We start from the raw sequence: 16533 nt of genomic DNA, 5'->3' as shown, positions 1-16533 counted from the left end.
TACCCATAACAGTGTTTCAAACAAATAGATCAAACACTAAAAAAATTCATGCAGAACAATAAACCTCCATGAATAAAGGCAATCATTGGGAAAAAGATGATAGAGATATCACTTTCCCCAACTTCAAACTGTACACAAAACAGTAATATTTAAAATGGCATGGTACTGGAATACCTCCAGTAGACTCTCATATCAATGGAATACTTGAATATAATAAGACTGGGTCAGGCAAATTAAAGCAAGGAAATTCTCTAAAACAAGTGGTTTTGAGAAAACTGGCCACCTACATGTAAAAAAGCCAGACCTATTTTTTTAACACACTACACAAAAGTCGATCAAAATGGATTAAAGACTTTGCTATAGACCTGAAACCATAAAGTACATAGAGGAAAACATAGGAAGAACTCTCCATGTTATATATAGCTGAAAGACATCTTCAAGGATGAAACATACTGACCAAGATAAATAAATGGGACTACATTAAACTAAGAAACGTTTGCACATCAAATGAAATGGTGGTGACTAGCTTTCAAAAACTGCCCATAGATTGAGAGATATAGTTCATCCAATACCTATCTGATAAGAGGATAATACCTAAGATACAAAATCGCTAGCAGTCCTTAACAAGAAAAAATCTAACTCCATTCAAAAATTAAAAAAATAAACAGAAATTTTCTCAGAAAGGAAATACAGATGGCCAAAACATGAAAAATTTTCCACATCACTAATCATCAGGGAGATGCAAATCAAAACAACACTAGATATCATCGCACACCACAGATATGGCACACATCAAAAAGAACAAGAACAACCAGTGCTGGCAAGGGAGAAAGGGAGAAAGAAATTCTCATTCACTGCTGGTGGGAATGTTGATTGATTCAGCCTTTCTTAAAAACAAATTGAGCTTCCATAATATCTATCAATACCACCCTTAGGGATCTGCCATAGGAACACAAAAACACAATACAAAAATGCCCTCTGTGCTCCTATGTTCAAAACAGCACTATTTACAATAGGCAGAATTTGGAAACAACCCAAGTGCACAGCAACAGATGAGTGGCTAAAGAAAGTGTGGTACATCAACACAATGAAATATTATGCAGCCATTGGAAGAAATGAAGTCATGAAGTTTGTTTACAAATGCATGGACCTGGTGATTGTTATACTGAGTGAAGTGAGTCAGAGGGAGAGAAATAGACATAGAATAATCTTACTCATTTGTGAGATATAAAAAAATTAAAAAATAGAATGGTAATAAAGCCCATAAACAATAGAGATGAAGATCAGGAGGACCAGTCCATGGCAAGAGTCTTGCCACAAAGAGAGTTGAATACAGCTAGGGTAGTGGGCAGTCAACTGGGACAATAATAGTTAAAACTGATAACTCTGGACAATAATTGGATATTGAAAGGGGATAAAAATTATATGCACAATACCCCTTAATTAGCAATAGTGTAAATCACATTGTCAAAAAAAGAAAAGGGGGGGTTAAAATGCTGGCCCCAGAGGTAAGTAGAGGGAGGGTGGGAGAGTGTGGGAGAGAAACTAAGAACATTGATGGGGGCAAATGTGCAATGGTGAATAACTTTTGACTGAAATTCAATCATGAACAATTTTGTAACCATGATGCTTAAATAAAGTTATATATTAATTAAATTATATTACATTAAATAATGAAAATAAATGGTGCATGTACACAATGCAACTATTAGTGAAAATAAAATCATAAAATTTCCTTATACATAGATGGATATAGTGAGTATTATGTTGAACAAAATGAGTCAGTGCAAGAAAGATAAACATAAAATGATCACATTCATTTGTGGGATATTTAAAAAAAAATAGGTGGTAGTAAATAATACTCAAAGACAATAGAGACAAGTGCCAGAGGACCATTCCATAGTAGGAAGCTTGTTACAAATAGCAGGAGAGTGCAGTTAGGGCAGAGAAGTAACCACTATGACAACAATAATTTGAAATTATTCTGGACAAAAGTAGGTGCTTAAAAGGGATATGCATAATACCCCTTCAGTAATAATATTGCAAACCACAGTATCTAAAAGAAAATAGAGAGAGTGAGAGACAAAAAATGTCTGCCATAGATGCAAGCAGAGAGAAAGTAGAGGGGACAGAAAGAAAATTTGGGACATGGGTGATAGGAAATGTACAACTGTCAAAGGGTGTTGGATGATATAGGGTATATGACTGATACCTGATGATGAACAACTTTGTAATATGTATTTCATGGTGATTCAATTGAGGAATTCATTTATAAAAATAAAACAAAACATCAAAATAAAAAATAAAATTATAATTATACATTATAATTTATTTGAAATTTGTGAAGGAGTTATAGCATTAATATTTGTTCCTATTGTATTCTTAGAAAAAAATTCAATCAGCAAAAGCTAGCAATCCCCAAACTTCAACTACATCATTTACTGCAATCATTAATTGGATCATTAGTCATCATTGTTGGAAAAAATTATATTCTAATCAAGACAGACTATAATAACAATTGGAAATGTTATGTTCTAATGATGTCCTAGCATTAAATTGTTAGAAGTAAAATTAACTATATCCTGAGATTAGAAAGTAGATACTACATCAGGAAGAGAGGTTTCCTCAACTTATTTTGTGTATTACTAAAATTCATAAAACTTGGAAACATCTGAGCCATTCTACTTAAAAAACACATTCATCAATGAAGGCAAGGCACACTGATCTATCATTCTAGTGACCCAGTTGAATAAACCCTAGGAAAGACATGACTTCACCTGGGCCACCTGGATCTCTAAGGCCTACCCCACATCTGGCAATTCCATCCTAAAACTGCTGAAATAGAAAAAAGCTGTAAATGGGTCCCCAGAGAATGATTGTTTAAATACAGACTCATTACCTTGACAACCCCGGATTCAGGAGTTCACCATCGTAAACCACAGCAGCACATGTTCAGAAGGTCTGGTCCTTCAAGGCAAGATGGACATCATGATAGCACAACATACTTTTCTGGTACATCTCAGCAATCACCCAAAGCAGGTAAAGCAAAAACTGTTCCAACAAGTAAAGCATTTATTGTTAAGAACATCATACTATTAAAATTACCCAATTTTATTTTATTTGAGTTAGTTTCTTGTTTTTAGGTCTCATGCCACAATGCTCAGGGGTTACTTCTGGCTCTGTGCTTAGGGATCACCACAGTGGAGTGATTTGCAAACCATCTGGAGTGCCAGGAACCAAACTGGGTTTGCTGCATGCAAGGCAAATGCCCTAGTCGCTGTATTTTTTTTTGTTTTGCTTTTGTTTTTTTGTTTGTTTGTTTGTTTGTTTTGGGGGCACACCTAACAGACAGGCGTTACGCCTGTCTCTGCGCTCAGAAATAGCACCTAATAGTCTCCGGGGACCATATAGGATGCCCAGAATCAAACCCAGTCCATCCCAGATCGGCAGCGTGCCAACCTATAAAATCATCCTATAGAATCACGCAATAAAGGTAATTGTTGTGGTCCATACATTCTAATGGAAAGAAGCTAGAATTTATCTGAATCAAGTCAAGTAATAGCTACTACTGCTGTTGCTGCTGCTGTTGCTACCTAACAGCATACCTCATTCTACTGAATTTTCAGGTAAATTCAGTTCAAATATAGATATGTTTCTCACATCAAAAATCAATTGTCAGTCACCCAGTTGAATATCTTATAATTTAGCTCAATTCAGCTCATAATCTTATCAATATGTGGAATTATACTCCACAGATAAGAGCTGCTGTTGCTACCTAACAGGTTGAAAAAGTTCCTAAATTCAGTTCCAATGTAGATAGATATGTTTATCACATTAAAAATCAATTGTCAGACACCCAGTTGAATATCTTATAATTTAGCTCAATTCAGATAATAATTTATCAATATATGAAAGTATACTCAGTCTCGACAATCGCAACTGAACGGGTCTTTCAGAAACATAAGGAAAGACTATCCCAGGGTCCATCCTAGGAGCAGATAATGACCAAGACCACCAACTACAGAAGATAGATTAAAATGACACTGAAGAAACAGAACTGCTAGAACTACAGAGACTTCATCATAAGCTCCATTTCTTGAGCTGTACAGACACCAAAATCTCTAGATACAGAGGTCTGATTTTACCATCTATGACAAAGCAGAAGTCTTCCATACACCACAAAAGCACCGAGAGAAGAGTAAATGATCATGCAAGGAGTCTATAGTTAATCCCATGACAGTATACTTCAAGGATGGAGAAACCCTGTATCTCCTAGGCCAACGGAATTCCTTCTATAATGTCCCCAATAGTTACTATGCCTATACAGGGGGAAAAAGAAAAAAAGCACAAAATAATCCTTTTATCCACATATATATAGATATAGATAGATAGATGATAGATAGATAGATAGATAGATAGATAGATAGATAGATAGATAGATAGATAGATAGATAGATAGATAGATAGATAGATAGATAGATAGATGATAGTTTTTTTTTACTTATTTTGACTTATTTTGGTGTAGATATTGAAGTTAATGTCTCCAATTTTATTTTATTTTCTCTTTCTCTTTCTTTTTGCATTCCGACATGGTTTGATTTCAGGACCGAGACTATTGTGTGGTGCTTGTCTTTATTGCTGTAGTGCTCACTAGATATTTTATTTGATATTTCTTTCTGTATTGTTGCTGTGTTTCAATTACCTTTTTCCTGTCCTCTCTCAAACTGAGGTTGAAAGCCTCTAGAAGGACTCAGCCCATTTTCAGCTTATTTAATTTTTTACCCCATTCTATTGTTTTTCTTTCCTTCAAACAAAACCACATAACTCGAACTATCTATCTCCGCCTCTCAAATAGAGGGGGAAAAAAGGGAGAGTACCAGGACCAAATAGATATATGATCACTAGTAGTAAACTAGACACAGAGGGGACCACTTACTCTAGCAGCCTGGGGGGGGGGTGATAGTGGGGGATATGGGTTGCAGGAATGGAATGAGAGTAGAGGGAGGACAAATTTGGTGATGGGAATTCCCTTGATTCAATGTTAATATGTACATGAAATACTACTATGAAAGATATGTAAGCCAATATGGTCAAAATAAAAATTAAAAAAATGTCTCAGTCTCTCAATATCCTTTCTCAATAGACCTCAGTCACAAGCCCAGGCTGTTCTGTGTTTCTCACTAATCTTGATGGTTTTCTTGCTCTCCCCACTTCTTCCTCATTCTACTTAATTTTCAGGTAGATCAAAGAATTTAAAAATCCCAATAGATCACTAATTTCTTACAATGGATATTACAGACAACCAGACTGTGCCTTCAGGTAGAATCCAAAAGTTGTCCCATTAATAAAATAAAAGATATTCTCAACACTTTACTAATAAAATTCTAAGGGCTAAGGAGCTATAGTTCAAGGACTAAGACCAAATAGATCTGAGAAATACATTTTGGCTATCTGAATAAATATAAATCCCTGTATCACATATGATGGACATTAGAGTTAGAAGAAAAAAAGGAGCAAAATAAAGACTCAAAGTAATGGCTACAGAGAAAAGCCAAGCACTTAAAATTGGGAAGAAGGTGGCTGAGAGTGTGACTCAGTGGTAATATTCATGACTTATGTGTGTGAGCCTTATGTTCATCCCCAGCATGGGAAAAAAATAAAAGCAGGATTAAGAATTTATATACATAATGGCTACCCTGTTGTCAGAGATCACACAAACATATATGGTCTAGGAGGGCCTAGATTCTAGGCTATATATATATACTCACCTGTCTCAAGGTTGTTTGATGATCTTAATCATCATTGCCAATCTCCAAGGTCTAACTAAATAAAAGAAGCAAAAGATCAAAGTAAAGCTAAGTATTATACTTATAAGCAGTTTCCCTTATTTATATAGCAAATTGAGCCACTTAGAACAATTTAATTGGCTATTTGAAAAATCTTCATACTTTGAAACAGTCACCTTGGAGTGAGATGCTAATTATTTATTTCTTTGTGGGGGGTCATGCCCAGCAAAGCGCAGGGGTCACTTCTGACTCTGTGCTCAGAAATCACTCCTGGCATGTTTGGGGGACCATATGGGATGCCAGGAATCTCCCAAAATCACTGTGTGCAAGGCAAAAACCCTATGTGCTGTGCTAATCCTCTATCCCTACTTATTTATTTCTTAAAGCCAGAAATATTTTTCTTTCAGTTATCAAGTTTGTTTAGTTGAAACACAAATTTACTAAAATTGGCTTAAAAGGTAAGTCATTAGTTAGAAAAACTGTTGGTTGCTATTTTCAAAGATGTTTAGTACTTAGTTTGGAAATGTAGTCAAAACAGTAACACACCTTTGAAAATTAACACATGTTCAGAGACTCAGATTTGGCTTGAATGTTTCAGTTGACACTTAGGTCGATAGCTGCAGTGGAAGGTAAGATGGTAGGATACTTTCTAATTCTGTTCTATTCCCAACATTTGGTAGGCATGCTATCTGGGGGACTAAGTTCAATGTTAAAGCTGCACAGATCCTAAATTGCCTGGTTGCAAGAAATATAGGAAACATTATTAGATTTGGCAATGATCTCACAGAGGCTGACAACCCTAAAAATGAGAACTCATCACTCCCATTAATAAAATCATCATCATCAATAACTGATAGCTTCTCTGAACAAAGGCTGATTGTTTGGATTTACAAAGAGCAGAACCAAAGTAAACAAGACAATACATCAACACAATAGCAACCTTGAGTCCTATAATAGGTAATATGCAACGGGTAATTTGCCCTAGAGTCCATTTAGGAATAGAATCTAAATTATCTGATATAGTAAAAACACTATTCTCAGAGGACTTTCACTAATTCTTTCCCATTAATGTAAGAAATGATTATTTATTCTGAAATCATAAATTAATAATATTCTTTTAGATATACTCATTAAATGTAAATATTTTTCTTTTCTTTGTCTTTTGAGCCACACTCATTCATACTCAGGGATCATTCCTGACATTGTGCAAGGGACCATATGGGGCTGAAGAAGGGATGGGTTGAACCAATGTCAGCCACATGCAAGGCAAAAGCACCACCCACTGTACAATTGTTCTGACCACAGGTGTCTTTTTATTTCTGAAATATAAAGAGGAATATTAAGACTTTCTTTTAAAAACTTACATCACATTACAAGCTAAATTTGTTTGATTTATTATTGATGCTACTGTTGCTAATTGATTACTTTTTCCATTTAAATCAAATTTTTCTTATAAATAATTGTATATCTCAATATTACTAAGTTTGACATCATATGGAAATAGTATTAAGATACTAGTCTATGTAGACTGTTGATGTTCAGCAAAAACATAAACAACTTTACTGGTAAAACATTATAATATTCACCATGAGAGTGGTGAGTGAAGTTAGAGAAATAGCTACACTGCTACACTAACAACTATCATGACAATGTTAATGAGTGAGAGAAGTAGAATGCCTGTCTCAAAAATAGGCAGAGGGTGGGAGAGGAGAGAGATGAGGGGCATTAGGGTGGGAATGTTGCACTAGTGAAGGGTGTGTTCTTTTTATGACTGAAAACCAACTATAATCATGTTTGTAATCATGATGCTTAAATAGAGGTATTTTTAAAAATTACAATTTTGGGGGCCGGGCGGTGGCGCTAGAGGTAAGGTGCCTGCCTTGCCTGCGCTAGCCTAGGACGGACCTCGGTTCGATCCCCCGGCGTTCCATATGGTCCCCCAAGCCAGGAGCGACTTCTGAGCGCATAGCCAGGAGTAACCCCTGAGCGTCACCGGGTGTGGCCCAAAAAAAAAAAAAAAACCAAAAAAAAAATTACAATTTTCCAGCACTGGACAAATTTTATAGTTGAATAGAATACTTTACATGCACATGACCACCCCAGATTCTATCTCCACCATCCCATATAGTCCTCCATACATGCCAGGAGTGATTTCTGAGCTCAGATCCAGGAGTAACCCTGATTACTGAAGGGTGTGGTGCTAAAATAACAACAACAATAAAAAGAATAAAAGAATTGTGAATCAGAGAATAGTATAGCGGGTAAAGCACATGCCTTGCAAGGGACCCAATCCATCTTAGATCCCCAGCACTGCAACATGTTCCTGGAACCTAACCAGAATGATCCTTAGCACAGAGCTAAAAGTAAGCCGTGAGCATCACTGGTATTGCCAAAAAAAAAAAAATCTTAAAGACATTCGATTAGCATCACTGGAAATAATTGGTTAATATAGCAGAAATAAAATTTGTTTACTTCTATACCTAATAGGTTAATATCTAGATACTTATCTACCTATTGTCTAATTATCTACCATATATAGATAGATATAGATATAGATATCTTTACTTAAGTACCATATTAACTATTCCTTTAACTACACTGGAATGCTAGCAATGAAACATTAACAAAAAATTAATCAAATAATTCTGGCTTATTCAAGTGTATTTATTAGCCTGTCATATAAATCAATGTAATTGTTTGAGAAAATACTAAGAATTATAAAACTCCAGAATAAGGTAATGGTTTATAAATACATACGGATGCTTTTAAGATGTCCATAAAGAGACAGATCTCATAATTAATATTATGTCTTAAATGGATTGTAGAATGTTTTACTGTTTTTTGCAAATGTCAGATATTTTTTCATGTATTAGCATGTACTACTTTTCTATTTTAGAAATCCAAAAAGAAATATGAACTGAGCTTTCTACATCTGAAAGAGTAGGATTGGAGCATACCCAGAATTGCTCAGAAGCTAGCTCTGTCCCTGTGCTTATAAATCACTCTTGTTGGAGCTTTGGAGATCACAGTCAGTGCAGGAGATTGAACATGGGTCACCTGCAAGCATGGCAATTGTCTCATCCCCCTGTACAGTTTATCCAGGACTTTAGCTTTTTACAGGGTATTTTAATTTGTTCTAAGTCCACTGAACTTTCTTTTACTGATTGTTTTACACATAAGACCTAGGTGGTTCATACTAATTACACTGTCAAATATTTACATTCTTCATATATTTTCCTTGTAAGAGACTTAGAAAGGACCCTGGAGTCAGAGTTTCTGGATATAAATATTGGTGTAAAGTATATAATTCTTCAATTTTATTGTATTTTAAGTTTAATACCACAAAACCAGCTTAAAATTATGATATTCTACATATTGACCATTGAGAAAACATGAAGGCATTACAAACCCAAAAGAGTAAGGTTAAAAATACAAAGTAGAGGCATATATTATAATATTGTGCTTATGACAATATTAGCTTGCATAGTTTCATGACTCCTTTTGAAAATTGTAAGATCAGAAGAGCCTCTGGTCTTATATGTATTTGAGTTCATAGATATGAATTTAACATAGAAGTACAGTACATCTCAGTAAAAATTCCACAATATCCTGGAGTTATTCTAACAACCTTTAAACCAACATCAAAATTTAGTCAATGTTTGTGATCTATATTTTGAACTTAAGAATTAATCTTTTGTGTTGAGATTCCATGAGACCTAGCAATTCCACTTCTTGGCATCTACCCTATCGGCACAACGTTATTTTAAAAAGACCTCTATTGTGCCAGAGCAATAGTACAACAGTGGATAGGTGTTGGGGACTGTGACTTGTTTGAGGCCATTTTGCTGTTCTTTCTGCCATAATCCAGCCTTTCACCTAAAGGCTACATGCAGTCTTGCTGTAAGTTCTTGGGCCAAAGAGAAAGGAATGTGCAGCTGCAAAGTATAATTAATCTTGTAGCCCGGAGGAGAGCAACACGGCCCGGTACCATTCCCAGAAATGAGGTCTTACTCCCTCAACTACATTCCGGAGTCAACAAGGCAGTTATTATGTGTATATGTTACATTGTCTGTTCGAGATCACTGAGGCAAGCACATCTTGCACCACCTCCTGATAGTCAAGCAATTAGGAATGCAGCTAGAAGGTCACTAGAAATTTCCATGGAAACAGCACGTTCATCATGACTTGCAGGTAATCCTGCCTCCTAGCCCACTGCCCATTTCCTTATTTGGAGAATGATTTACTTTCTTTGTTCCTTGTAACCTGATATGTATTCTTGCCTTGTATGGACCTTCGCGCCAAAAGTATGACTGACATCACCTTTGTACTGCCCCCTTCTCCTTCACTATATAAGAAGGAGCTGTAGTCAAATAAAGTTGCCTTTGAGCAGTGAGATATTGCCTTAGGTCTTTATTATTAACCTCTCTCAGATTTTTACAGGTGTGGTTGTTCTTCTACCCAGCAAAATAGGAGTGCGGTTGTCTGAGAAGTCTTCCCAGCTAATTCCTGCTGGCCGGGCCCCCCTGGGGGGCTTCAGGACCCCGCATTTTGGCGCCCAACGCTGGGCTCGAAGACCACCGCCACACCCCGAACGACTACAGGTCGGCGAGTCCGGAGCTGTTTCGTAAATCGCAGGAATACCTCATCAGGGTAGGCGTTGAAACGAGTTAGCCTTAATCAAAAATTTAAACTGCAGTTTTTCCAGTCGTTCTGATCGCCGCCCCTGATTGGCTTTTGGGGCTTCGCCCATAGGATACGCTACCATGGGTGCCGCATTGACTACTGAACTTAAATTCATTAAATATATACAGTCTGAGTTGAAAGCCAGACATATAGAGGTTACCAAAAAACATATTTGTAATTTTTTAATGTTTGTTCATGATGTTTGCCAGAAATCTAGTGTTCCTGGGCTCCCTCTCGCTCTGACTCTGTCTCTCAGTTTCCTTCCTCTTCTGACCCTTCATCTTTACTTCTGCCGCTGCACCCTCTGTGCAAAATCCTAAACAGCCCTTCACTTCCCTAGTTTCAGCTCCGTCCCTATTTCACCACCCTCCCCTCCTTAGCCAGCGATTGCAACAATACAAAGCCTTTAATTGGAAAAGCCTCAAAGAGCCGTTTCAAGCCGTAACCTCCTATGGCCCCCAAGCCCCTTACACGCTCTCCTGCTTAGAATCTAAAAGCTGAACTCTTTGTCTCTTGGGAAGTTAACTTTTTTTTTTCCGCTGCAAAGCCCTTACAAATAGGCAGGAATCCTGATCTCTAAGCTCTTATAGCTGGCCTCGCCTCTTTTCATACCTTAAAGGTACAGCACACACTTTCCAGGTCCCAGCTTGCCAACATGGCTCTTGCTACCCTCTGTGCCTGGAAGTCGCTCCCCAGAGCCGGCATTCCAGCAGCTCCCCCACACCGGCAACAAACTGTTGCTGCTTTCTCCCTCCCCCCCCCTTTTCTGACTTAAGCTCCCAACTCACCACAATTACATCCATGGTCTCTCACCTCTCTAACAAACTTGATAATGCTCTTGGCTCAAAAACCAGCGCTACCTTTCCTGTCTTTCTCCCTAATGGAGAAAGTCTTCCCCCGCCTGCTCAGCAGCCTCCACTGCGGAGAACGTTCAGTCCCTAACCATGGCAGATTCCCTCCTCTCACCGCTCCCCCTCTTAAAGCTATAGAAATGAAACTACTTGGCCAAATTAAAAATCTTAAACAAATCTTAAGCCTTCAAAAACAGGCTGCTTCTCTTAAGTTTCTGCCCTTCAGGCGTTCCCCCCCCCTCTTGAGAATTCAAAGAAACAAACTAATAAAAGTCAGGCTGAGTGCCATAAAACAGAAACTGCTGCAGTGCCTACAAAAAATTCTAAGGGCACAGTGAGCAGGATAATTACAAAGTATCAGCTGCTAAGCCATAAAACCTTGCGATATCTACACTTTGCTGTTAAAACTTCTGAGCCTAATGTACCTTTTACTCAGTACATTTTGCTAAAACCAGCCCTCAGCCTCCTTCAGCCTCTTTCCTGCCAGCCTTGGGAAACAGCCAGCTCAGGCCCTGCCACTCCCACTTTAAGCCTTCCAATTCACCTTGAAATACCCAATCTTTGTTATTCAAAAGAAATCTGAAAAGTGGCATCTCTTGCATATTCTCAAATCAATTAATAAAACCATGATCCCCATGGTGCTTTTGCAACCCAGACTCCCCTCTTCGGTTGCCATTCCCTCTAATTTCAATAAATTAGTAATTAATCTTAAAAGATTGCTTTTTTTTTTCTCTATATCATTACACCCTGCGGACTGTAAATAATTTGCCTCTAGCCTTCCTGCTGTTAACTGTGCTAGCCCCTCCCCGAGTTATCAGTGAAAGACTCTGCTTCACCTTGTTAGCCCTACACTTTGTCAGATATGTGTTATTAGGTTTAGTGCATTAAGTAGTGTAAAGTAATTATTAAAACATTAAAAAGCAACAGGAAAATAACAGCAATAAACTTTTTTTTTTTGCCTCTCAGAAAATTTTAGAGCAAGGTCATGATTCTGTCACTTTACAGATAACAAAATGTTGGTAAAAGAAAAACTTCTTTGTGTTTTAAAATCCAAACGAACACAAAAGTGTTAAATTTAAGTCTTATATTTCTATTAAAAGTTTTATTTTAATTTTTAAAGTATTTACAAAATTATGTGAAAAATAATGTGGTTAGCCTTTTTAAACAATATAGTTAATTTAATGCACAGTGAACACCTAGGTGTGCTTTATAGTACCCTTAGTTTTAACTTTGTGCTACAGCAATGGTTGTTCTTTATTTCTGCATTGAAAGAACTATTATTTTAAGTGCATTCAAAATATCAGCACATTATACAAATCTGTATATTTGTGTCGCAGTGAAAAAATAATATAAATGAAAAATATATTATATATAATTTTATAAGTAATATATAAAAGTAACTAAACTTTATAAGCAAATTAACTAGTATTAAATATAATTTTAGTCTTAAGTTCTAGGTGTGTAAATGCATCAGATGTCTTTAACTATATTTTATAATAATCTAAGCATTTAGTTAATTTAGTATATAATATTTTTTACAAATTATTCACTTAAAGTCTTCATAGTAAAAACAGTTGTTTGTTTTTTAAAATCAGTTTTTATACCTTTAATAATCATAGTTCATGCTATTGTGTTTAATCATCAAAATTTTAACACTTTATTGCAGCTGTCTTACTGTTCTACTGCAAAACCAATTTAAAGAAAACCTATTCATTTACAGCAAATAATTTCATACTTCAAAGTGAAGACTCCTTCTACAGTGCTCATTAACCATTTTACTTAATGTTTTAAACTTCAAATTAAAGTTGTTTTAAAAATGTTTTGTGTTAAATCTAAACCTTAAAATTTATTTTCAGCAAAGTTCCACTCCATCTACATTAAGTACTTCTCAAAACTAAAAAAGTTTTTCTACAAAATTTTTTTCTCTTCTTCTCACAAACATGTTAGCTAAATATTTAAAAGCGCTTGTCAATTTTTTATAAATAAGTCTTAAATCAATCCTTTTGTCTGTTTATGTGTCTGTTGTGATGAATGAAAGTGGCCACAAGTGTAAAATGTTGTGTTTAGTGTTGTTTTGTTTTGTCTGTTTATTTGTTATCTCTACATTTTATAATAATACAATTTTTAAAGCCTTATCCATTTTTCAAATTTCAATTAATTTTTTCAACCTGGTTCAGTCTGGTCAGTTCACAGACTGGCATCTTACAACTAAAAATCATGTGTTAAAAATTATGTATTAAGCTAGCTTTGTCCTTCTAAGAACATGGCGGAAGGTGTGGGAGATGGCAAACCCCAGATTTCTCAATGGCCATCGGGGATAACTTTTCCCTGGAGAATTTCTGGACTTTGCAGTCACCCGGCTTTCCTGTTATGTGTAAGTTCAGGCCTATAGAATATGTATTTATGGCTAAAAAATAGCATTCAGCTTTTACATAATAACTAAAAGTTTAAGAAAAATCCTTTATATTCAGTTTAAAAAATTTTTTTTAATTAGCAATTGTTAATTATAAATTTTCTTTTATGCCAAAGTCTAACAGAGGTCAAATAACATTCCCGTGGTATTCAAAAATAACTAGTGTAATGTAAATTACTAATGTTTTCTGCCTGTAAACCCAAGCCAAAAAACTAAGTAAATTCTTAATTTTTATATGAAGTAACCATTTTGCCTCCTGCCAAGCTGTTTTCTTATAAACCTCCTGCTAGCCGCCATTCCTGCAAACCTGTTTCTACTGACTCCACCTTTGACAATGCTGAATTAGACACTCTGCCTAGCTGCCTTGGTTGCCCACCATTGCCACCAACAACCTCCATTGCAAACAAGTCACGGTCGTGGAACTTTGCTTACTCAAACCATATATGTGCCCCCCTGTTCAACAATCAGACATTTGCAATCAAACCATTATTGTTAACAACTCTTCCATCTTCATTGAAGCCCCCAACTCCACTTATTTTGTTTGTTCCACTGGATTTTCTCCCCATATTGTTACTGAAATGTTTCTTGCTTATCATGATTGTTATGTTTTAGCTTTGTTAATGCCTAGAATAACCATCAAACCTGTTGGTCCGGTTTCCACCTTTATCCTCATCCTGCAAATGGTCAATGCCTCTGCCCAGGCACTCTCCAACACCAGCTATAAACACTGTTGAATCTGCAATTCACCAGTTTCGCCGTTTTATGAAAGCATCACAACGTTTGAACCTCCTATCTACACCACTGACTCTGAACTTCTTCTCTGGAAAATTCAGCCTCAGCGTCATTAACTCACTGTTGTGCAGGTTGTGAGCTACAAACTCTGCCTTCTAGTCCATCCTCCTCCTCTCAAGTTATTTTAAATCTTATATATGCCTCTGCTCTAGCCCTCACAGACCCATATTATGAACGCTGTTAGCTTAGCTTCTCTCCTCAACCCCTACGATACTGTTAGTTCCCTTGCTGATATAGTTCTTCAAAATCGTCGTGCTCTATATTTTGCCCTTATGATAGAGGGGGGAGTCTGTGTAGCCCTTAAGGAACAATGTTGTATTTTCAAAGACAAAACTGGATTAGTTAGGAATAGCGTTCAACACATTGGTGACGGTATAAAAGACTTCCAAAAACATTTCGATGAAGAACAAGGTTGGTAACAGGGTTGGTTTTTCTCTTCTCCTTGGATACATACATTACTGTCCACTATTTTGGGCCCTCTTATTAGCCTCATGCTGCTCCTTTCCTTTGACCCATGGGCTTTCCGCAAACTTACTGCCCTTGTTAAAAACCAGGTAGATGAGACGGCAAAAACCTCTGTTCAAGTTCACTACCAACAGTTAACCCAACGTGACTCCTGTGAAAACTTGGCTTTTGTCACCAAGCCGCCCTTCCAGCCACTAAGTTTTCAGGAGATAGAGCGCATAGCTAACAAACGGAGCTCGCTCCGGTACTTGTGCTCTCGGCTGTGGAGACACCTACGACGGGATTAGCAAGGTCCCAGTTAGGACACGGCCCTAAAAGGCTACAACGCACAATTCAAATCTCTGTGCACACCCACAGCGCCTGTAGCCATCTTTTAAATGCGGCTTTGGCCGTGTCCGACCTGGTCAAACCTTGTAGCCTAAGACACGGTTCTTCCACCCGCTCACGACTTTCCTTCTTTTATTAGAAGAGAAAGGGGGAGATGTTGGGGACTGTGACTTGTTTGAGGCCATTTTGCTGTTCTTTCTGCCATAATCCAGCCTTTCACCTAAAGGCTACATGCAGTCTTGCTGTAAGTTCTTGGGCCAAAGAGAAAGGAATGTGCAGCTGCAAAGTATAATTAATCTTGTAGCCCGGAGGAGAGCAACACGGCCCGGTACCATTCCCAGAAATGAGGTCTTACTCCCTCAACTACATTCCGGAGTCAACAAGGCAGTTATTATGTGTATATGTTACATTGTCTGTTCGAGATCACTGAGGCAAGCACATCTTGCACCACCTCCTGATAGTCAAGCAATTAGGAATGCAGCTAGAAGGTCACTAGAAATTTCCATGGAAACAGCACGTTCATCATGACTTGCAGGTAATCCTGCCTCCTAGCCCACTGCCCATTTCCTTATTTGGAGAATGATTTACTTTCTTTGTTCCTTGTAACCTGATATGTATTCTTGCCTTGTATGGACCTTCGCGCCAAAAGTATGACTGACATCACCTTTGTACTGCCCCCTTCTCCTTCACTATATAAGAAGGAGCTGTAGTCAAATAAAGTTGCCTTTGAGCAGTGAGATATTGCCTTAGGTCTTTATTATTAACCTCTCTCAGATTTTTACAGGTGTGGTTGTTCTTCTACCCAGCAAAATAGGAGTGCGGTTGTCTGAGAAGTCTTCCCAGCTAATTCCTGCTGGCCGGGCCCCCCTGGGGGGCTTCAGGACCCCGCAGATAGGGAACTTGTCTTGCATACAGCCAGCCAGGTTCAATGTTCAGCATCCTATATGGTCCCTGGATCACATCTGCTGAGATTCCTGTGTAAAGAGCCAGGAGTAACCCCTGAGCACCTTAGGTATAACCTAAAAACTAGACAAAACAACAAAAATATCTTTGCACTCCTATAAATCATTGCAGTACTGTCCACAATAGTCAAGATTCTAACAGTAACTCATGTCCATGAAAAGATAATTAGATAATGAAGCTGCAGTACATAGACACAATAAAATACAACTGCTTAGCTATAAGAAAAAAAATAGTCATGCAATTTTCTGCTACT

The 16533-nt window shown here is 37.2% G+C and overlaps 1 non-coding gene across 1 annotated transcript; it reads left to right on the top strand.

Annotated features, from left to right (window-relative positions):
• Positions 1–12501: 12501 nt before the first annotated feature.
• Positions 12502–12631, top strand: LOC126009990 (small nucleolar RNA SNORA22). Its single transcript, XR_007496136.1, has one exon. It is a non-coding gene; the product is annotated as a small nucleolar RNA SNORA22 (small nucleolar RNA).
• Positions 12632–16533: the final 3902 nt, after the last annotated feature.

The sequence above is a fragment of the Suncus etruscus genome, chromosome 5 (assembly GCF_024139225.1).
Source record: "Suncus etruscus isolate mSunEtr1 chromosome 5, mSunEtr1.pri.cur, whole genome shotgun sequence".
Lineage (NCBI taxonomy): Eukaryota > Metazoa > Chordata > Mammalia > Eulipotyphla > Soricidae > Suncus > Suncus etruscus.
This window is presented reverse-complemented; position numbering and strand designations above follow the sequence as displayed.